At 49.0% G+C, this 21,983-nt stretch overlaps 1 long non-coding RNA gene across 1 annotated transcript; it reads left to right on the top strand.

The window, feature by feature from the left end:
• Positions 1-5,681: 5,681 nt before the first annotated feature.
• LOC148106873 (uncharacterized) lies at positions 5,682-19,948 on the top strand. The gene is made up of 3 exons (XR_015723434.1): positions 5,682-5,815; positions 6,496-6,571; positions 19,753-19,948. It is a non-coding gene; the product is annotated as an uncharacterized LOC148106873 (long non-coding RNA).
• The last annotated feature ends 2,035 nt before the right edge of the window (positions 19,949-21,983 follow it).

The raw sequence follows: 21,983 nt of genomic DNA on the forward strand, positions 1-21,983 counted from the left end.
GACACCGAGGCCTTGCTGTGAGTGCAGGGCCAGCGGCCCGCCACGCCAGGGCCTAACTGACATGGCCAGGCCAGCTCCTGGATGGCAGGAGATGCTCTTCTCTTTCTCAGTATATTACAGCGTATTCTAGTCTATATATTACATTAATCATATATCACACACACACATATATACGTATACTTATCCACAGTCCCTTACCGGACTCAACTACGACTAACTTAGTGTTCTTCCCAGCAGTCATTTCGTCAGGGCCCTGCTTTTCATTTATTGGTTTTCTTTGCATAAAGACCTTAAGCCTCCTATCTGGTTACTTCAGAGAACACTGAGCTTGCCCTCTGGAACATTCACAAAGTCAGGGCCTTCAGGATCACACCACCAGCATCCTTCTTAGCTCTGCCCGCATCCCATGGGCTTCTTTCTCCCTCCCAACTTGCCCACCTGGCTTTAGCTCACGTGCATCAAGAGTTGCTTCCTACTTGAGATTCACTGTGAGAACACCACAGCATGTGGTCCTTCTGGGGTGAGGGGCAGGGGGCGGGGGGGGTGGATTGCGTTTTGGCCGCTGAGGGGACCCAGCTGGTCCCTACCCCACACAGGAGAAAGGAAGCCCTACCCTAAAGGAAGGATGGCAGTTCCCGTTTAGCAAATGAGGGGAGGGGTAGGCACCCCGAAATGGTACCATTCAGATTTTAGGCCACTTAGGTTTCTGGTTGAACGTTGGGGGATACCCAGGTTGATGGAGCAGGACATGTCAAACCAAACTTGTGACCAAATTGGGGTCCCCATCATCCCCTGACTCGTTAGTGGGTCTCCATCTTACAGACTGTCACCAGGGAAATGGAGGCCAACAGCTATGGGTCAGTGTGTGCTGATTGGCTCCCGAGGGTGGAGGCAGCGTCTGGAGAACAGTCCTTTGGACAATTCCTCTAGAAGCCTTCCCTGACCTCTCCATTGGAGGAGGTCTGCCCCATTACAGTCTCTTTCAAGGCAGTCCTTTAGGGCCAGACAAGACCTGGGTTCCTAACCTGGTTGTACCAAGCCTCTTGGCCTCACTGAAGCTGTTTCTACGCCTTTAAAGAGAGGTTAAAAATAGCACCCTTTTCGTGAGATTTGTTGTGAAAGTGAGAGAAAATGTATGGATGGCTGCTGGCACATAGTAGGTACTTAAAACTTGGTAGCTCCCCTTGTCGTCACCATCGTCATCATCAGCAACAGCCTGCTTGCTCCGCTCTGCTCAACTGAGCTGTCAGCACCGAATAAGAGGGGCGAGGAGTGTGCCCTGAACCAGATGAGTTTCCACAAAGGCCCTGAAAGGAGGACTTCTCTCCCTTCTTACCCATATGCTCTGTTCCCTTCCTCCCTCAGCCGAGAGCTGCCCTAGTCTCCTCTCATCAAAATCCACTCTGAGCCACAATTAAGGTTGTAACAGGGAGTCTGGTCTAAAGCTGAAAGAATGAAACTCTAAGGGGGAAGTAAGTACCAACCAGTGGATGGGAAAGATCTGGATGGGAAAGACTCATGTTAGTGCCCCCCGGATCCCAGCCTACTCTACACACACACACAAAAGTGAGTTTTGGTCAGGAAGAGTTCTTCAAGAAGAAACTTGGCAATGGGACTTCCAAGATTCCCTGCTAAGATTTCCCTGACCTTCGCTCCTCAAACTTTCCTTAAAGAGTTAACAACCCGTAAATAAATTCATAAATGCAGGCTAGTCTTTCAAAGACCTTTAGGGGGATCCCTTCTGTAATCTCAACTTCTAATTCACCTAATTTGTATTTTTGATTTAAAAAAAAAAAAAGCCCTTGTGGATTCCTTTATCTGCTCTGTCCTGCTTCTGTCCCCTCTATTCAACACAGCGTAAGTCTCCCCGCCCACCCCGACTCAGAATGTCACCATAGCCACAGGCCTTGTTGTTTCCCCCACAGGCCTGAGCTAGAGTTCCTTGAAAACCGTGGGGGGGGGGGCAACATCTGGTTTTAATAGTAGCTACGTTTCATCAAATGTTTTCTACACGCCACACACTGTGTTTTGTCTCTTTTTTCCCGCCTAGTTTAAAAACATTTTTGAAAAAGTCTGGACAGGAAGTTGAGAAGATAGCATAGAAAGCGCTCACGTATTCTTTGCCTAGTTTGCCCCAGTGGCTAGATCTTATGTTACTGTAATACAGTATCAAACCGGGAGATCGGCCCCGGGACACTGAGTGTTTGTAGTTCTATGTCATTTTACCGCGTGTGTAACCACCACCACCGCGACCAAGATGCAGACTTTCTGTGGTCACACTCGCCCGCCATCCCTCACCCCTGGAAACTACGAAATCTGTTCTCCATTCTCTGTCGTTCTGTCACTTCCACAATGTTATATAAATGGAATCGTACAGTAGGTAGGCTTTAGAGGTTGGCTTTCCCCCCACAGCATGATGCCCTTGATGGCCACCCAAGTCATTGCGTGTATTCATAATTTGATTTGTTTTCTTATTTATGAGTGGTCCTTTGGTATCTTGTTTGAGAACTCTCTCAAGCCCTTGGTTCTGGAGATTTTCTCTTATGTGTTCTCACCTGCCACTCTGGACAATGGGAACAAACCCTCCCTTCCCCGAAGCTCCGCAGCCAATCCACCAAAATGTCCTATTGATCCCACTTCCTAAATGTGTCCAGACTCTTCCACTGGCCTCCATCTGCCCCCCTCCACACAGATCAAGGTTTCTGTCTTCATCTCCCATGTGAATGACTGTCTCCCCATTTGCACGCTTGCCTGCCCCCCCAAAGCCAGTGCCAACCTGATTCTGTCCCCGGCGGAAGCCCTTCGGTGGCTCCTCAAAGTTCTTAGGCTGCAACCTGTATGCCTCCCGGGGCCATGAGGTCCCGCCTGTCTGGTCCCTCCTTGCTTATCTCCCAGAACTCACACAAATTCTTTAAAGAGAGAGTGGGAGACAGCAGGAGTGGTCTGGAGGGGCAGAGGGAGAGGGAGAAGCAGACTCCCCGCTGAGCAGGGAGCCTGAGGCGGGGCTTGATCCCAGGACCCTGAGATCATGACTTGAGCCGAAGGCAGACCCTTCACCGAATGAGCCACCCAGGCGCCCCCCAGAACTCATATGGAGCCTCTCTCTCCTGACTTCGCTCAGCCTCCAGCCCTGGCCTGCTTTGTGTTCATTGAAAGGACCCCACCACGTGGCCTCCGGGCTCCCCCTTGCCATGTCCTCTGTAAGACAGCTCTTCCTCCTCTCCTGCCTCTCGGCCCGGCCAAATCCTGTTCATCCTTGGAGTTGCACCTCCTCAGGAAAGTCTTCCCTGAGCCCTGCCTTGAACGAGGGACTTCCTCTTGGTCTCTTTCACAGTATTTAGCAGAACTGTAATTGATGCATTATTCATGAAATGAATTCATCCCTGTCGCGTCCATTGGTCGGACTGGAAGCTCCCCGAGAGCCCGGGGCTGTCTGGTTGACCCTTGGATCGCCAGCCTCCAGAGGAGTGTACGATCTCCATGGCCATGGCCATGGCCGTGGCCATGGCCGTGGCTGAGCAACGGCTCCTTGTTGAGTCCGTGAATGCGGGGAAGTAGAACCGACCGGCCCTGAGTTGCTGTGACTTTAAAAGACAGGGAGGGCCTTTCGGAGCTCTTTGGGGGAGGAGATTACTGAGGGACACTCGGCTCCACGCCCCTGGCCGGCTGTTCAAGGGACCCCACCGCAGCCTCGCCTGCCTCTTTCCTCCCTCTTCAAACCTTCCTCTACGGGTGAGAGGCCCTGCGAAGGGAGAAGGTTTTTATGAGGTGCTAGGGACCCATTTTTGAGTCTTATATGTCTGCAAACTGTTGGCAGTTTCTACAGGACACTGCGATTTCAGGTTTGGCAGCCCTGACTGGAAAGCATCTGCAGATCTTGAAGAAGGAGGGTGTGGCCTCATGATAATGAGAGGCCTCTTTCAACTACCCTATCTAAAGGGGCCTCCCACCCCCTCGGACCCCCTCAGGCTGTAAGCTCCAGAAGGCACAGAGCCTGCCCTGCCCACCACTGTCCCTCCAGTGCCCAACGCAGAACGGGTACTTCATGAATATTATGAAGTGAGGGAATGGTTAATGAGTGAATGAATGAATGAACAAATGAATGGTTAGGCAGGCTGCCAGAAACATCCCTCGAGTTGCCCGGAAGCCAAGACTGGCTGGCCTGAGCATGCATACCTCCTGTCTCGAGCCTTCCCTGGGAGCTCTGGCCCCTGGTCCCAGACGGAGAGCAACCTGAGGGCAGGAGCAGGGCCACCCCCCTCCCCGGGGACCCTGCTTGCTCCCACATCCTCCCTGCAGCCCCACCCCTGCGACTCCCCAATTCAAACCTTCCCAGCCGCCTCTCTGCTTTCCAAGTTGGCAACCTGCGAATGGGTGAATGAATCCAAGCCCATGGCTTCCGGTGCTCCCCTCCCGGGGCAGCTTGTCCGTTTTCCCATTTCAGTCTTCTCAGAGACCTGGTGGTGGTGGCCATGGGGAGAAGGGACCCTTGGGGAAAGCATCCAGATTGCGGGTGTGTGTGTGTGTGTGTGTGTGTGCACGGGACGGCTATCCCTCCCTCAGCCTGCCTTCCAGAAAGGCCCTGGCTTGTTCTCTTCAGTCTCTGAGTGAGTTTCTAAGGACACTCTGGGATTTCAGGGCCAGGTAAGAAGAAAAGTGCCCTCCCTACCCCACCCTCAGCGGTCACCACTGAGGAGAAGCAGTGAGAGGTGCCTAGGAAGGCCCTGGGGAGCTCCCTGTGAGTGGCACCCGGAGAGTCCCAAACCCCAAACTGGTTTCTCTGTCTTTAAATAGGTCACTGAAAGCTCAGAGCCTCAAGGGAGGGAAGCCATCTCCCAGGACAGCACCCCGCCAGGCCTGCTGTGACAGCAGCTCCCTCAGAAAGCAAGTTGGGTGGAAAGACATGGCGACGCCTGGCCGAAATTCCCTCAGGAGAGGCTCCAGGTTGGGGCAGGGAAGAGCTGCATTTTCTTTGTCTTAGTTTTTCTATTTGGACACCATCCCTGCTGTGGAAAATCTCTGGCTCGGGAGTCTGGCCCCAGCTGTGCCCCTGACTCATCATCGTGTGAACCTTGGGCAGGCCTCAGCCCTGTCTCCCTTCAGGGTTTGCGCGTGAAGAGCAGGGTTGCTCCCTGCTCTGCCTGCCTCAAAAGCGTGGGGAGGAGTAAAGTTCTTGATCCAAGGGAGAAGCTTCTCTTCTCTCCAGTCCTCTCTGCACCCCCCCCCCAAACTGGCAGCTGGGCTGCCTCTCCGTCCCATGATGTCTCTGAGTGAAAGTATTCCCGGGGCAGGGAGCTGTTGACATGGGACGCTACCAAGCGCTCTTCAAAGTCTCAGCTGAAGACACAGCCAAGGCCTGTGTCCCACTGGGGGGCTGAACCTTCCTTCTCCCCCATTGGAGCTAACCCCTGGCTTTAAACACTCTGCCATTAGCAGCATGAGCAAGCAATTTCCAAGCACCTCCTGGGGCAGGGACTTGGGCTAAGCCCTGGGAATACAGGAAAACATAAGACTTCCTCTAGATGTAGTCCTTTCCTCTAACTGGAAGGAATAAGGACAGGGAAGGAGGAAGACCAGGAAAAAGACCTTCTTTTGTGTACTGCTTTACAATTTACCACGTGTTCTCATTTTTTCATTTACTCTATGAAATTTGTTTACAGGGTATGAGATGGAATCTCAGAGAGGCCAAGCAATTTGTCTGAGGTCACAAAGCCTGTGAAGACCAGGCCTCAAGGGAACCTGATTTTAAATTCAAGGCAATTTCTTCTACAAAACGTGGCCCTTCTATGATCACAGAAAACCCCCGTTGAAGTAGGTAAGAAGTGGGGATAACATCAGTGTCTTTACTATCCACCAGCACCCCTGCATGGATTACTGTAGTGGGGCCCAAGAGAAGGGGATAAACAGATAAACAGAAAGGTCTTTTCTTTTTCTTTTTAATAAGTTTTGGAGATTTTAAAAAAGATTTGATTTATTGATTTGAGAGAGACAGGGAGAGCACAAGCAGGGGGAGGAGCGGAGGGAGAGGGAGAAGCGGCAGGCTGAGCAGGGAGCAGGACAGAGGCTCCATCCCAGGACCCAGAGATCATGACCCGAGCTGAAGTCAGATGCCCAACCGACTGAGCCACCCAGGTGCCCCAGGTCTTTTCTTTTGCAATTAAACTTTTTATCTTGCCCTAGGTTCTTATGCAATTGTAAGAAACAGTACACAGAGAGAGCAAGTACCCTTTATCCAGGTTTTCCCAATGGTGGCCTCTTGCAAAACTATAGCCCGCAATCACAACCAGGTGTGGACATAGCGTGATCAAGGTACAGAACATTTCCATTGCCACATGGATCAGTCCTGTTGCCTTTTTACAGCCATAGCCACCTCCTTCCACCTCACCCCTCCTCCTCAACTCTGGCGACCACTAATCTGTTCTCCATTCTTCTAATTTAAGAAGGTTATCTGAATAAAATCAGAGTATGTAACCTTTGCTTTTTTTGATTCAACAGAGTTCTCCGGAAGTTCATCCAGGCTGTTGAATGTGTCAAGACTTGATTTCTTTTTGTTGCTGAGTGGTTTTCCACGGTAAGGATGTATCACACTGTTTGCTTAACCTGCGGGAGGACATCTGGGCCCATTCTGGCTTTTGGTTATTATGAATAAAGCTGCTGTGAACATTTGTGGACAGGTGTTTGTGTGGACGTAAGTTTTCATTTCTCTGGGATGTGTGCCCAAGAATATAATTGCTGGATCATATGGTAGTTGCATGGTTACTTTTTTTCTTAGAGAGAGAGAGAGTATGCATGCATGTGTGAGGGGGGGGAGATGGAGGGGCAGAGGGAGAGGGAGAGAGAGAATTCCATTCAGGCTCCAGGCCCAGCAAGGAGCCCCCAAGGAGCCCGACATAGGGTTCCCTCCCATGACCCTGAGATCATCACCTGAGCTGAAATCAAGCATCAGACACTTAACCGACTGTGCCACCCAGGTGCCCACACGTTTACTTTTTTTTTTTAAAGATTTTATTTATTTATTTGACAGAGAGAGAGAGAGACAGCCAGCGAGAGAGGGAGCACAAGTAGGGGGAGTGGGAGAGGAAGAAGCAGGCTCATAGTGGAGGAGCCTGATGTGGGGCTCGATCCCAGAACGCTGGGATCACGCCCTGAGCCGAAGGCAGACGCTTAACCGCTGTGCCACCCAGGCGCCCCCCACACATTTACTTTTTTAAGAAGCTGCCAAACTTCTTTCCAGAGCGGCCATGCCACTTTACAACCCTACCAGCAACATAGGAATGGCCTGGTTTCTCTAAATCCTCACCAGCATTTGGTGTTGTTGCTGTTTTTTTAAAAAGTAAACTCTACCCCCAACCTGGGGCTCGAACTTATGACCCCAAGAACAAGAGTTGCATGCTCTATGGACTGAGCCAGCCAGGTGCCCCATTTTGTTGTTTACTTTACCCTGATAGATATCATGTTGTGCTTTTAATGTTCATTTCCCTAATGACCAATGATATCGAACATGTTTTTAAGTACTTATGGACCGTCTTTATATTCTCTTGGCTGAAATGTCTGTTCGTGTTATTTGGCTGTTTCCTAATTGGATTTCTTGTTTTCCTGCAGCTGGGGTTGAGAGTTCTTTATATATTCTAGCTACTTGTCCTGTGTTGGATATGTGGTTTGTAAATATGTTCTTCCACTCAGTAGCTTGTCTCTTGATCCTCTTTACGGGGCCTTTCAGAGAGGGAAGGGAGGAGTGGAGAAAAGGACATCGACTCCATCTTCCCGGAAGTAGAAGTCTCCACAGGAAGGTGTTGTTTGGCAAAGGAGGCAGGAGGGAGAGGAGGAGATCTGGGATTCAGATTCACAACCCCACCTGCGTATGGCGGGCCTGTGTCTGGGCCAGCTGCCATCATGAGTCCAGCTTAAGTGATCCCAACGGTCCCAGATGCCTGAGGTAAGAGGTGCTGAGAGGGATGCGTAAAGGGGCAGGTGGGAGGCCCCCACACATGGCCTTGACCCTACATCCCCAACTGTCCCCAACCGGATCATGCTGAGGCTTCCCACGGCTTGGGGAGGCCCCCACAGCAGCCCCAGCCCTGGCTCCCAAGGGAATCCGCCACACTCCCGGCAGCCTGTAGGTGGCAGCTGGCATCAAGGAATTCACATGCCCGCCTTCCTCATAGCCCCGTGGCTGAGGCCCTGGCTGGTTGGTTCCAAGTATGAGCTTAGCCCCTTCAACCAGTCCTTTCTCTAAGCCCCCAGAGCCCCCGTGGTGAGACAGAGCCCCTACCTCAAAATGTAGAGATTATACTGGACGTGGCTGCTCGGAAAGTGGGGGTATCTCACAAAGCATTCTTCAGTAACTAGGGGGCAGGAGAAAGCCGCTTTTTAATTCGGCGTTTATGAAATTTTTGTTTGAGTAAAACTCAGGTTCACTGAAAATGAGTTCTCAGAGCACCAGGAGCTGTGGTGGCCAGCCACCCCTCGTTCGTTTCATTCACCAGATATCAGTGTGTACCTGGCACGGTTCTAGGCACCATGGCTATGAAATGGACAGACGCTGTCTTTCTCCCAAGGAACTTTCCAGTGGAATTACTTTGGGGAATCTTTCCCTTCTTAGTGAACAATGATTAGCACAAGCCTGCTAAATTGAGGCGACGTTGCAGGCCTTGGGGTCAGGCTTCTGAGTGACAGTGTAGTCTGGGGTTTCTCAACTGGGCCTACAGCTCAGAATCACCTGGGGTGGGCTGGGAGCTTTGGTTGAAAATGAAGCTTCTTGGCCCTTTTCTAAGATCCACTGACAATGACTCTTGAGGCCTTCTGTCTGTCTGTCCTTCTGCCCCTGAGTGAATCAAGCCCTGTCTCATTCGCTTAGGGTCTCTGCTCTTGCCCTTCCTTCTGCTATAATGCCTTTCCCATGGCTGCCTCCTTCTGTTCACTCAGGCCTCAGTCAAATGTCACCTTTTCAGAGAGGCCTGCTCTGGTCACACTCTTTAAAATCGCAACCCCACCCTGGTCTCTCCATGTCACATCCATATGGTGTGTACCTCATGGCACTCCTGGATATTTGCAATTAACTTCTTTATTTCTTTTTTTTTTTATAGATTTTTATTTATTTATTTGACAGAGATAGAGACAGCCAGCGAGAGAGGGAACACAGGCAGGGGGAGTGGGAGAGGAAGAAGCAGGATCCCAGTGGAGGAGCCTGATGTGGGGCTCGATCCCAGAACGCCGGGATCACGCCCTGAGCCGAAGGCAGACGCCTAATGACTGAGCCACCCAGGCGCCCCTTAACTTCTTTATTTCTTGTCTATGCCATCCATGATGGGATATTAGATTGTAAGCTTCTTGGTGCACCTGGGGGGCTCAGTTGGTGAAGCGTCTGCCTTTGGCTCAGGTCATGATCCCAGGGTCCTGGGATCGAGCCCCGTGTTGGGCTCCCTGCTCAGCGGGGAGCCTGCTTCTCCATCTCCCTCTCCCTCTGCCCCTCCCTCCTGCTTGTGCTCCCTCACTCGCGCTTTCTCAAATAAATAAATAAATAAATAAGTAAATAAAGTCTTAAAAAAAAAAAGATTGTAAGCTTCCCATGGACGGGGACTCCCTGTGGGATCTCTAGTGCCTACAGTAGTGCCTGGCACATAGCAGATGTTCCCTGAATATTAGCTAACTACCCAGTCAAGTGACCGGAGGCGACCTTGAGACTTCAGCTGTTAAACAGGCACCCAGGTGACTTCAGTGCCCTCTAGAGTTTGACGACCATGGCCAAGAACCAGAGGTAGAGCGGGAGGAGACTGGGCTGAATACGGATGTGCTCCAAGCATTCCCCACTATAAAATGTTCCCCACCATCTGGGGATTTGGCTCATTTCTCTCTAAGGGGCTGGGGACAAGCCAGGACAAAATTGCTGGTTATTTGAAGTTGCTGGCCAAGACGGTTTCCATTCATCGAGTCAGGTCTAGCAATGGAAATATTTTTATATTTCAGTCTCCGAGTTGATTACAGCATACTATGCCTTTGCAATCCACTCCTGACTTACACTCGTAGCAAAAACCAGCACGATCTCCTCGTGTGCACCACAGTTAGCAACAGAGATTTGGGGATCGGAGTGAAGCCAGTCTAGAATAGTTGCTTTGAAAGTCATCGCAGTGACTCGCGAAGCGTGAGGATCTCACGTGCCTAAGAAAAGGTGGACTTGGCTACATCTCTTGCCCAGCTCTGTGCCCTCCCTCATGACCCCCCACATTTGCAGCTGGCTCCAGATTGCCCAGAGGAACGGGCTGCCCTGCTAGCACATGGGTTCCTGGTTTTGCCCCACGGTGTGTCTGTTGCTTTGGCATCTGGCATCAGGCTGGGGTAGAGAGACAGGGATATAAGAGGAGATCCAGAGGCATTGGTCTGTGGGGCGGGCAGTAAGTTGGTGGCGGGCGGCTCCTTGGGCTCACTGCTCTGCTCCTGCAGCGGTCAGATGGCAGAGGCGTCAAGTGCCCCTCTGAAAGTACGGCCCAGAGTGTGTATGCCACCATTTCCCATTTGTGGCCTTTCACAAGCAAGCCTTGCATCCAAGACAGCCAGAGCCTGCCCCTGAAACCCTGGGTCCCGGGCAGAACAAGGCCACCAGGAGAACAATGAGGCCAGTGTCACCCAGAAGGGTTATTGCTGGAGAGATGCTAACAGGCTCTTCAGACTCTGGGCCACACACAATTTGTCATCTGTTGACCTCTGCTCACCAGGCCCCAAAAGCCTGTGGCTCTTTGCAGGGTCCCGGAGGAGTGTGGCAGTGACCAATGGCAGTAGGGTCTGTGTTTTTGTGTAGCTAGACTCACTTTGAGCTGGCTGGTTACTCCCTCCTTACGGTTTTTGTTACATCCACTCAAGAAAGGTTTGTTTTTATTTTTAAAAATCCATCCAAGAGCGCGGCTCCTGGGTGGCTCATTCGGTTGGGTGTCTGACTCTTGATTTTGGCTCAGGTCCTGATCTCAGGGTTGTGGGATCAAACCCCGCGTCAGGCTCGCTGAGCGCGAGGAGTCTGCCTCTCCCTCTCCTTCTGCACCTCCCCCAGCTCGTGCGTGCGCTCTCTCTCTTTAAAATGAATGAATAAATAAAATCTTAAAAAATGCATCTAAGAGGCACTCAAGATTCTATTTAGGGAAAAATCAAATGCTACATGGTGCTTATTTCCCAGAAGCTGTGGAGGTTTCTTACGGTCTTGTTTGTTAAAGGGTTACCCTTATTAAGTACCACGCACCGGAAATCAAACTAAGAAGCAGGGTGTGTGTTTAAGAGCAGGTTGCAGGGCTTCCCTTCCAGTGGTGAAGTCCAGCTGGACTGTAGAGGGCACCCTTAGGGGGTCGGGTTGGTTAAAAATGCCTTCATGTCCTGCTGGATAGAGAAACTGTTTAAAGACATAATCAAAGTTATTAAAAACAAAACTAAAGCAAAAGAATTGAAAAGGAGTAGGGTTCAGGAGAGGGAGGAAACAAGAGTTCAGGTCGCCATACTTGTAGTGTTGGCCAACGAATGGCCGGCCCCGGGCGAAGACTCGGGGTGGGGCGAGTGACCTTCTGGTTGTTTCCCTTCTGGCCTAGTGCACATCCAGATGGAATTTGAGGAAAATGTATTTCAGGGGGATGATCGCTCTGCTATATCCAAGGAATGGCTCTGCTGGTGTTGCAGCCATCCAAAGCAAACACCATTAATGAGAAGTACTACCATTTGCCGAGGGCTCGAGGGCTCGAGGGCTCATTCTGTGCCCAGGCCCCACTCCGAGGGCTTTACCTAGATAATCTCAGTGAAGCCTCACGTCCACCCCCTGAGGTAGAGACCACGGTCATCTCTATTTTACAAAGAAGTTCCAGAGGCAGAGGGACACATGCTGTAAAAAGGGAAGGTGTGGTTAGGCCAAGTCTGTGATTGCTGGGGAGGGGGGGGTTGGTCACTTCCTGAGCAGGAGCTACAGTATTCTGGGGGTGCATGGGAGAAGGCCTCTTTAGGCTTACCCACGAAGGGGAATGAGGGGACTCTGCAGGTGATTGTCTCTAAGCACTGACGTCACTCCTTACCCTCCACCCCCATAGCGTCCTCTCTAGAACACCTGTTGGTGTTTATTCTGGTGCCCGTCTTGTTAACAAAACTCATCACCAATGGCTAGCTTTAAGAACTGTTCCTCTTAAAATCCATTCTGGAAACTTCTTTCTTATTCCAGGCTTTACACAGCAGGGAAGTAGACCTGTTAGTGGGATGTCTGCTACATTTTTTGGCCTCTCGAGAGAGGGTATTGGTTATTCTCAGTGAAGTTTCTCTTTGTAAAGTGCTCTGAGCGTGGATGGTAAGTGATAATTATCATCATTGGGCTCATTATCAGCAGAGTAATGCCTATTATTAGAGGTGATTAGGCCTCTTGCCTGTGGTCCTTCATATACAGCAACTAATCTTCTCAACCCTCCGGTGAGGCCTGCTTGGAGTGGTTCCTGCCACCTTAGCAAGACCAAGCGGTTTTGATTGTTGCTGTGACTTTAAAGAACAGCAATCAGGAAAGTAAGTGATTCTTTCTGGGCCTTGGGTGTGTCCATTGGCAGATTTACACAGGTCCAGAACAGGAAGTTAATTAAAAAACAAAAAACAAGAAAAACAGCTCCAGGGGTGCCTGGATGTCTCAGTTGGTTTGGCTCAGGTCATGATCTCAGGGTGCTGGGATCGAGCCCCACGTTGGGCTCCCTGCTCAGTGGGGAGTCTGCTTCTCCCTCTCCCTCTGCTCCTCACCTCTGATCATCTCTCTCTCAAATAAAAAAAATCTTTAAAAAACCTCCAGCTTTATTGAGATATAACTCATATAACATGTAATTCAACCTAATTGCTGATAGCTTTTTATAATGGACATTTTTAAACATATACAAAAGTAGAGAGGACAGTGGAATGAATCCCCATGTGCCCATCTCTCAGCTTCAACAATGAACAGCTCATGGCCCATCTTGTAGCTGTCCTGCCGCTCCCTGTACTCCTCACCCCCATGTAACTGGCAGTATTTTAGAACAAATTGCAGACAACATATCATTTTACCTATAACACTCTGGTGTGTATCTCTAACACAGGGGATTAGAAGAAAACACAACCACAGTGCCTAGTCTGTATCTAGATTTCTATATCAGAAGTTTCTATGATGTGGGGTTCTTGGGTTGAGGAGACAGGCCGTTCATAAAGGAGCTTAGGTGATCTGTGTATTCCCTGAAAATTGCAAAGGGGTGGGTGTGTGTGTGTGAGCATTTTGTGAGGGGGCCACCAAAGAAAGTGCAGGCCCCTGTGTGTATGTTTCTTAGGGTGGAGGTGGGGGGGAGGGAGAGGAGGGGAAGATTCAGAGTTTTCGACAAGTTCTCAGAGGGGTATATGATCCCATAAAGGCCTGGAGTCTGTGATCCAGGTGAAGGGTCCGACTGAAAGAGCCCCGGTGTTCAGTGACCAGGACCAGGCGGCAGACATGCAGGGAAGATCGCTGAGTATCATCGGGTCTGACACGGAGCCTTGAGCATTCTCGTCTGTCCCCTGTGCCAAACTCAGGAGGCAGCAGAGTGTCAACCGGGGCCGAAAGCTTCCCTGTGCCTAAGAACACTGCCCACCCTCCCCCTCCACAGAGCCGGTGTGTGGTGTTAAGTACTGGGATTCCTGGGCCCACCCTTGAGGATCCTGAGTCAATGGGGCTGAGGGTGAGGCCTAAGGGTCTGCTCCTGGGTCTGAGCTCCCGCTTTGAGAAATGCAGGCCCAGCTGCTAAAAGCCTGGGTCTCTGAGTTCCGCAGCCCTGGCTCTGAATCTTGGCTCTGCCTCCTATTAGCTGTGTGGCCTTGGGCAAGTCATCCAACCTCTCTGTGAAGTGGGCCTACTTATATATAACACCTCTGCCCTAGGGCTGTTGTAAGAATTAGGGGAGATAATATGTGTAAAGCACACACATAGCACTTTGCGTGAAGAACAATGCTCAGTGGGATGCCGGCCTTGTTAAAAAAAAAAAAAAAAGACCTTGGAAGGGCTCCCTTTCTCTCCCTCAGGATTGTAAGGGTTTATTGTCTTTTTCATACAACGGAAGAGATTTTAAAAGTATCAGAAATCTTATCTGATTCATGGGTCCTCTGGGCTCTTCTGACTCCTGCTGACAGGAATGACGCACAGGAAACTGATGGGCTCAGGTCGTATTGTCAAGCTCCGTGGGCCAGGGTGAAACTGGAATGTTTCTTCCCCTAGGTGCCTTCTGGGCACTGGTGGTCTTATTATCTCAGTTGTTGGGAACACAGTGCCTCTGTCGGTAGACTTTCGAGAGCAAAGCCAGCCCGACTTGGCAAGTATGTTTCCTTAGCCGCTGTGAAGACTCCATGAGAGAATGTGGACGAATCTCCCTTGTGAGGACAATGACTTGAAGCTCACGTGCAGCTAACTCTCGGGGGAGCGGGGAGCAGTGACACTAGCTAGCATCCCTCACACGCCCCAGGGCTCCCTGTAACCCACTGACCTTTTCTAGCAAAACTGTCGTGGTCTTTGGGGACCCAGGGCTGGGAGGCACCCGGGCTAGGTCTGGATTTCTTTATATGAGGGACAGGCCCTGCTAGACTTCAAACTCCCCAAGGACAAGGCCCTGTCTAGCTAGGCCCCACCAGAAAACTGTAGCTTCCATCCAGGTCCCCATGGCTTTAACCCACCATGATCTGCCCATGAACCCTGAGGCCTATGGTTACAACTTCCCTACCCCAGCCCTTTTCAAGGTAATAGGACGTTCTCACTTTGCTGCCACCCCTGCTTTTCAGTCCTACCTCCATCCTAGTGTCTACCTGGTATCTGACTTTTCAGGTCTTACCTCTAGTTGCTTGCCCTGCACTAGGCCTTGGAAGTTAACAACCAAACATGGCCTCCCACCCCCACCCCCACCCCTCAGACCCTCTGGTCTCCCAGGAGACAGCTTATACATTTGGGGGGACTTCAGGTAATTGTCTCACCTCAGGGCCTCCTGCTCAGAGGAGCTGAGCCCCCAGAGGGGTGACAGGACAAGCTGTAGTTGCAAATGAGTAGTCACGGGCTTCAGAGAGCACTTGCTGTTCAGGTCACTGCCAATGAATGACCAGCGAAATGAGTGAGTGAGCAACTCTTCCTTCTTCTAGCCAGTGCGCCTCCCTGTCCAACTGTGCTCAAAGATCCAGAAACAGGGCAGTGGCCTTTTGGCCATGGAAGGAACGTTGAGGCTGGGCTGGGGCTGGTCTTATGTCTGTTCTCTGATGGTTGACAAGCATGGAGGTCCCTTTTCTGGCTGCAGGGTCATTGGAGCCAGTGGGGAGGTGGGCCTGAGGTATCTCGGGCCTTCTTAGCACAGGGAAACTTTGAGCGGTCTGAATCTCGGGGAAGGGGATTAGTGGGAATTTCTGGGAAACTGAGGCTCAAGCAGAAAGCGTATTTTGTCATCTGTCTTGTCAGAAAAGTTACCAAAGGGTCTGAGGCCACCTTCCTGCCTTCCTGAGCTCAGCCTGTGACTGTCATGGGCCTTTGTGTGGTGAATAAGGTTCCTGACCATCTGGGATCATGCCTAGGCTGGGGATACACACCAATAGAGTATGAGATTGTGACCACAGTAGATGTCCAGGTAATCATGCATTTGTGTGTGTGTGTGTGTGTGTGTGTGTGTGTGTGCATGCTTTGGAATGTCGATTTTTCTCCCAAAAGGAGAGTTAAGAAAAATGTTTGAAGGGCTCTAAGTCATTGAATCTTTATTTGCCTAGGAAATAGAGTCTTCCAGCCTGAAACCATTTTGCTCAGGGACGACCTTGGCCCTGGGAAAATCAGTCAGAAAGCAGCCTTTGGGGAGTACTGCTAAAGCTACCTCTTCCTGGGTGCCCTCAGATAGACTAACTTCAAGTTGGGTTTCTTCATTCATTTGAGTTTTCTCATGTGGAAGCAGTCCAGAGGCTACTGATTGAAGAGAACTGGATCGGGCACCCCTGTCCCGGATGCTAGGGGAGACACAGAAAGTAAGGAGAAAGCCTCTGCCATCCGAGAGCCTCTGGTGAGCCCGCTGAGACACAGCACAGAGGTAGCACAAGGCAACTCAGGCTCCACAACTGATACCCTACAGACCCTTATTCTGATTTCACAGGCCAAGGGGCAGGGGGTCCAGGAATCTATTTGATCACACTCCCCGGGAGACTTGCCATCCATTAATTCCCTGGGAAGTCAACTAAACTAAGCCAACAAGCTTGTCTATGGTGGGTACTGGACTTGTGTGGGCAAACAGCTTTCCAGAAGTTCAAAGGTGGAGAAACCCCTTGCTGGGCTGGGGTGAGAATGCTCTTTTTTCCCCCATGGATAAGTTCCAAACTAGGCCTCCAGGGATGGAGGGAGGATCTGGAGAAAGAGGAGGAATTCTATGGCCAAAGACTCAAGGCCATGTGATTGCTTCTCTAGTTCTCTTTGTGCTCCTTATCTGGGGTGTGGAACGGAGAAGTTGAATTGAGGATAAGGAGTCACGCGGAGTACCAGCCAAGGCCTGAGCTCAAGTCTCCTGGTATTTGTTAGATCCTGTCCCTGCCAAAGCCAAGGAACCCTCACTAGGCACTGACCTACTGTTATTGCAAATAGAGACTTAGTGGGGCCATTAATTCATTCCACAAATCTTTATCAAATGCCTACTTTGGGCTAGGTCTTGTGTCGAAGGCTAAAGATACAAAGATGAATAAGATACTGTCCCTGTCCCGAGAGGCCTCAGTTTGCACAGACAATCTCGTTGTGACAGGAGTGTTCAAGGCCTTATAGGAAGCATCGGTGTGCAAAAGAGAGGCTGTAGTCGTGGGGAGGGGACAGGTTAGACTCACCAGTTTGGGGGAGGAAGAAAAGAGCACTTTCTAGGTAGTGCTGGAATAGAAGTGTAAGATAGTACGGCACACCAATAATACGTTAGGACAGTTCGGAGGCCTCTAATCTGTCCCTTGAGGCCCCCAGGGGAAGAGGAAATGATGGGTACCATGGAGCTGGGATCATTGCTTGTGTCTTGTCAAATGTTTACACTTCACCCTGAGGGCCCTGGAGAGACAGCGAGGGGCTTTGAAAACAGGAATTGACTTGGGCATATGGGAGTTGTAGAATGTTCCCTCTGGTGGTTTTGAGGATGGTGGGGATGGGCTTGGGTTGAATAATAGCAACAGCACCATTCAGAAGACTATTTCTCTGGTCTACGGAGAGTTGGTGAATTAGAGCAGCGCAATGGAGAGGGTGAGCTATGGGTGGATTCGAGAGCTCTTCAGGAGTTCAGATCCACACGGTTTGTGGATTAGTTGACAGTGGAAAGTTGAGGGAGAAGGTAGAGCTGAGGATGACTTCCCAGTTCTTGCCTTGGAACATTGGGTGGGAGGGAGAGGTTTAGGAGATTGTGGATTAAGGAGAGAAAGTGGGTTCAGTATTGGACAAGTTGTTTGAAGCTCCCATGGGACATCTGGGCAGAGATATCCAGTGGGAGGCTGGATAACAAGGGAGGTCCGGTGTAGAGGTGCTCCTGAGGAGGGGTTTCTGGATCCTGTGTGAATTCTATTCTTAGGTATTCCTTTGTACCCTTTAAAAAAATTAATTCCAGTATAATTAACATACAGTATTAGTTTCAGGTGTACAATATAGTGATTCAACAGTTCCATAGATTACTCAGTGCTCATCGTGGTAAGTGTATACTTAATCCCCTTCACCTATTTCACCCATTCCCCCACTCACCTCCCCTCTGGTAAATTTGTTTTCTCTAGTTAAGAATCTGTTGGGGCTTTTTTTGGGAGGGGTTGTTTCTTTTTTTCTTTGTTCATTTGTTTTGTTTCTTAAATTCCACATGGGTGAAATCATACGGTATTTGTCTTTCTCTGACTGACTTATTTCACTTAGCATAATACTCCCTAGCTCCAATCATATTGTTGCAAATGGCAAGATTCATTCTTTTTTTATGTCTGAGTAATAATCCATTACATATATGTACCACATCTTTTTTTTTAAGAGAGGGAAGGAGAGAGAGAGAGAGAAAGAGAGAGAGAGAGAGAGAGAGGAAGGAAGGGAGGAGCAGAGGGAGAGGGAGAGAGAATCTTTTTTTTAAAAAGGATTTATTTACTTATTTATTTTAGAGAAAGAGAGAGGAGTGCGTGCCTAAAAGTGAGGGGGAGGGGCAGAGGGAGGGAGAGAGAGAAAGAATCTCCAGCAGACTCCCCACTGAACGCAGAGCCCAATGGGGGCTCCATCTCACAAACCTGAGATCATGACCTGAGTTTAAACCAAGAGTCAGATGCTTAACTGACTGAGCCACCCAGGCACCCCTGTACCACATCTTTATCCATTCATCTATCAGTGCACACTTGGGCTGCTTCCACAATTTGGCTAATGTAAATAATCCTGGTATAAACATAGGGGTGCATATATCTTTTTGAATTAGTGTTTTTGTATTCTTTGGGTAAATACCCAGTAGTGGAATTACTGGATCATATGATAATTCTATTTTGAATTTTTTGAGGAACCTCCATACTCTCTTGCACAGTGGCTGCACCAGTTTGCATTCCCACCAACAGTGGATGAGCGTTTCTTTTTCTCCACATTGTCGCCAACACTTGTTTCCTGTGTTTTTGATTTTAGCCATGCTGACAGGTGTGAGGTGATATCTCATTGTGGTTTTGATTTGCATTTCCCTGATGGTGGGTGATGGTGAGCATCTTTTCATGTATCTGTTGGCCATCTGGATGTCTTCTTTGGAGAAATGTCTGCTCAGGTTTCTGCCTATTTTTAATCGGATTGTTTTTTTTTGTGTTGAATTGTATAAGTTCTTTACATATTTTGGATACTAACCATTTATTGGATATGTCATTTGCAAATATCTTCTCCCATTCAGTAGGCCATCTTTTAATTTTGTTGATTATTTCCATTGCTGTGCAGAAGCTTTTTATTTTGATGTAGTCCCAATAGTTTTGCTTTTGTTTCCCTTGCCTCAGGAGACATGACATATCTAGAAAGATGTTGTTATGGCTGATGTCAGAGAAATTACTGCTTGTGCTCTCTTCTAGGATTTTTATGGTTTCAGGTCCTTAATCTATTTCAAGTTTATTTTTGTATATGGTGAAAGAAAGTGGTCCAGTTTCATTCTTTTGTATGTAGCTGTCCAATTTTCCCAGCACCATTTGTTGAAGAGACTTTTACCCTTTGCCTATTCTTGTCTTCTTTGTCAAAGACTAATTGACCATATAATCATGAATTTATTTCTGGGCTCTCTATTCTGTTCCATTGATCTATGTGTCTATTTTCATCCTTTTCACTCTTAATACACTTCTAAGAACAGATTTTGGTGATATCCAAGGTTGTATACTTTCTTCTTTCCAACACCCCCATATCTGCCCTTCATAATACATCACATATCCATCGAATTCCCGTTATTTATAAAGACATTTCCTTAAATCACATGGGTGATTAGAAGGGGATTTCAGAACATCACTTGCTGACTCCTCGTGTTCAAATGTGGATATTCCAGAAGGCAACAAGACATTTATTAAAGATTCTAGAAGTCACTTGAACATTTTTTGAGAGGGAGAGAGAGAGAGCGTGAGTGCGTGGTGGTGGGGAGGGACAAAGGGAGAGGGAAAGGGAGAATCTTAAGCAGGCTCTATGCCCAGTGTGGAGCCCAATGCGGGGCTCAATCTCACAACCCTGAGACCATGACCTGAGTGGAAATACAGAGTAGGATGCTTAACCAACTGGGCCACTCAGGTGCCCCTCAATTGTCCTTTTTTTAGGAATGGGAATGAAGTAACAGTGGACCAAGCCTATGGACATTCTGTTGTGAGGCCTGGCCTCCTGGGATGAGTTGACATCATCGCCATCATCATCATCATCATTATCATCACTAAAGAACTAACAGCTTGAAGAATTTCCTGTTAACTTGACCCTGTGCTGAAGACTTCTCATGCATGATCTCACTGAAACGTGGTCACCATCCCAAGGTAGTACTATTCCTATATTTACTTTTACAGATGAGAAAACTGTGAGGCTCAGGGAGTATGAGTGGCTTGCTCAGGAACCCCGTTAGCACTCAGTCGAGCTGGTTCTCAAACTTGCATCTATCTGACTCCAGAATCCTTATTCTTAACTCTACTTGGCCTGCTTTCTTTCATCTTCAGTATATAAACACCTGATTAGTCAGCTAGTCAACCAACAGCCGAGATTGCATACCAGTTTTAAAGGAAAACAACGCTACATGTTGAGGGTGGGGTGTGAGACGAAAGAATAGAAAGCGCAGTTCCTGTACTCAAGGATGTACTTAGCCATAGCCACCCAGGAGACGAATGAGACTATGCACTCTGGGGCTACGATTGGGTGGAACTCATAATAAGGCAAGGCTTCCTGGAGGAGATGAGTGCTAGCTCTTTCCCCATCTAGAAGGAAGGGACAGACAGATGGGGAGAGGCATGCTAGACTCCAATCGGGAGAACTCAGAAGTCATCAGAGGTTGAAGGGACCTCAGAAAACATCTGGTTATTAGATTCTGGCCCAAACTTCTCATTTCCGAGATGAAGAAACATAGCAAGAGAAAAGTGGGTCACTTCTTGGGTTAGGGCTCATGACATGCCAGCCAGTGTTCTCTCTCTGGCATAGGGGAATTGGGAGACCAGCACGAGCAAAGTCCCAGAGGTGCTAAGAGGTCTCATGCAGGGAAGAATCAGACCAGGACAGCCATAAAACCAATTGTTCAGAACGCCCTTCAGCAGAGTCTAGGAAGTTTTGTTTTGATTTCCACCAAGTCCATGGGCTTCCGTCAACTCTCTTGACATTGCACGGCTTGCTTGTCACATGCTTCCGAGGACCAGGCTGATAGTGAACGTATCATTGGCCTGCCCACGCTGAAGCCATACTGTCAGGGGAACATGTTTATGGGTTCTATTTACCCAGCATAGAATATTTCCGGTAAGGAACTAAACTTCTTTATTCCAACAACAACTTACATATTTTCAAACAAAGGAACCATAGAGTCTTCATTTATAAACTTCTAGCTGCCCTGGTATTTGGTCAGGAAATACCAGTTTTTTACATGGTGTCAAAAATTAATTGACTTCCCATCTCCTCCCACAAAAATGTTGCTTCACAGACATCGAGATGTGGGGTTGGAATCCCAGCGCGCTTGGTTTCCAGACTACCTTGTCATGGAGTCCTCATAAATTAGAAGGCAACCCTCTCTGCTAGGTTTGTATTTATCTTTGCAGATGAACAAGGATGTCAAGTGGTGGAAGAAAAAAATCTCTTTCTCAGGCTCCCATTTGGAATCTGCCAGCAGTTCCCACCTGTCTTCAGTTAGGCAAGGCTTAGGGGCTGTGTGGATAGCAGGAGAGAATGTGTATTCCTTGACTCCAGAGTGGGTATTCTGGGTGCTTTTTTCCTTCCATCCATCCTTGGTCTTTAGCTCTCAGCTCTCCGTGGGCAGCTCAAAGGGACTGACGTCTTCCTGCCATGGCTACACTGATTCTGGTTGCTGCTTTCTGCTTACTGGGCTAACGGGTTGCCTCACTCTGGATGGACATGAGCAGAATGCACCCCTGATGTATGGGGAGGTGATACGTGAGGGCCATAGGATGGGGTGGGGCAAGTTGGGATGTGGAGTGAGGGAAGTGGATTTAGTTTCCACGAACCTGTCCTATCTAATCAGAATGTAGTCGTTTTAAGAGAGAGGGTTTTGAGGAGCTTTAAGACCCAGGGAAACACCCCACTGCTCTTATTTGGGATTCATAAGATCAAAAATCTATGTTTTGGAAACATGACTTTATACTACTTTAATTTTTGTAACTATTTCATTCTGTTCTTTCATTTATGCAACAAGTATTTGTTCAGCTGTCTGCTATGGCCAGGCACTGTGCTGGTCATAGTGAGTAGCAAAACCACACATGGTCCCGGCCCTCATGCAACTTACAGTCTAGTTGACAAGCCAGGTCTTCAGCACATAATCACAGGAATGAATGTTAAAACGCACTTGCAG

The sequence above is a fragment of the Ursus americanus genome, chromosome X (assembly GCF_024610735.1).
Source record: "Ursus americanus isolate L20-20 chromosome X, mUrsAme1.1.p, whole genome shotgun sequence".
NCBI lineage: Eukaryota > Metazoa > Chordata > Mammalia > Carnivora > Ursidae > Ursus > Ursus americanus.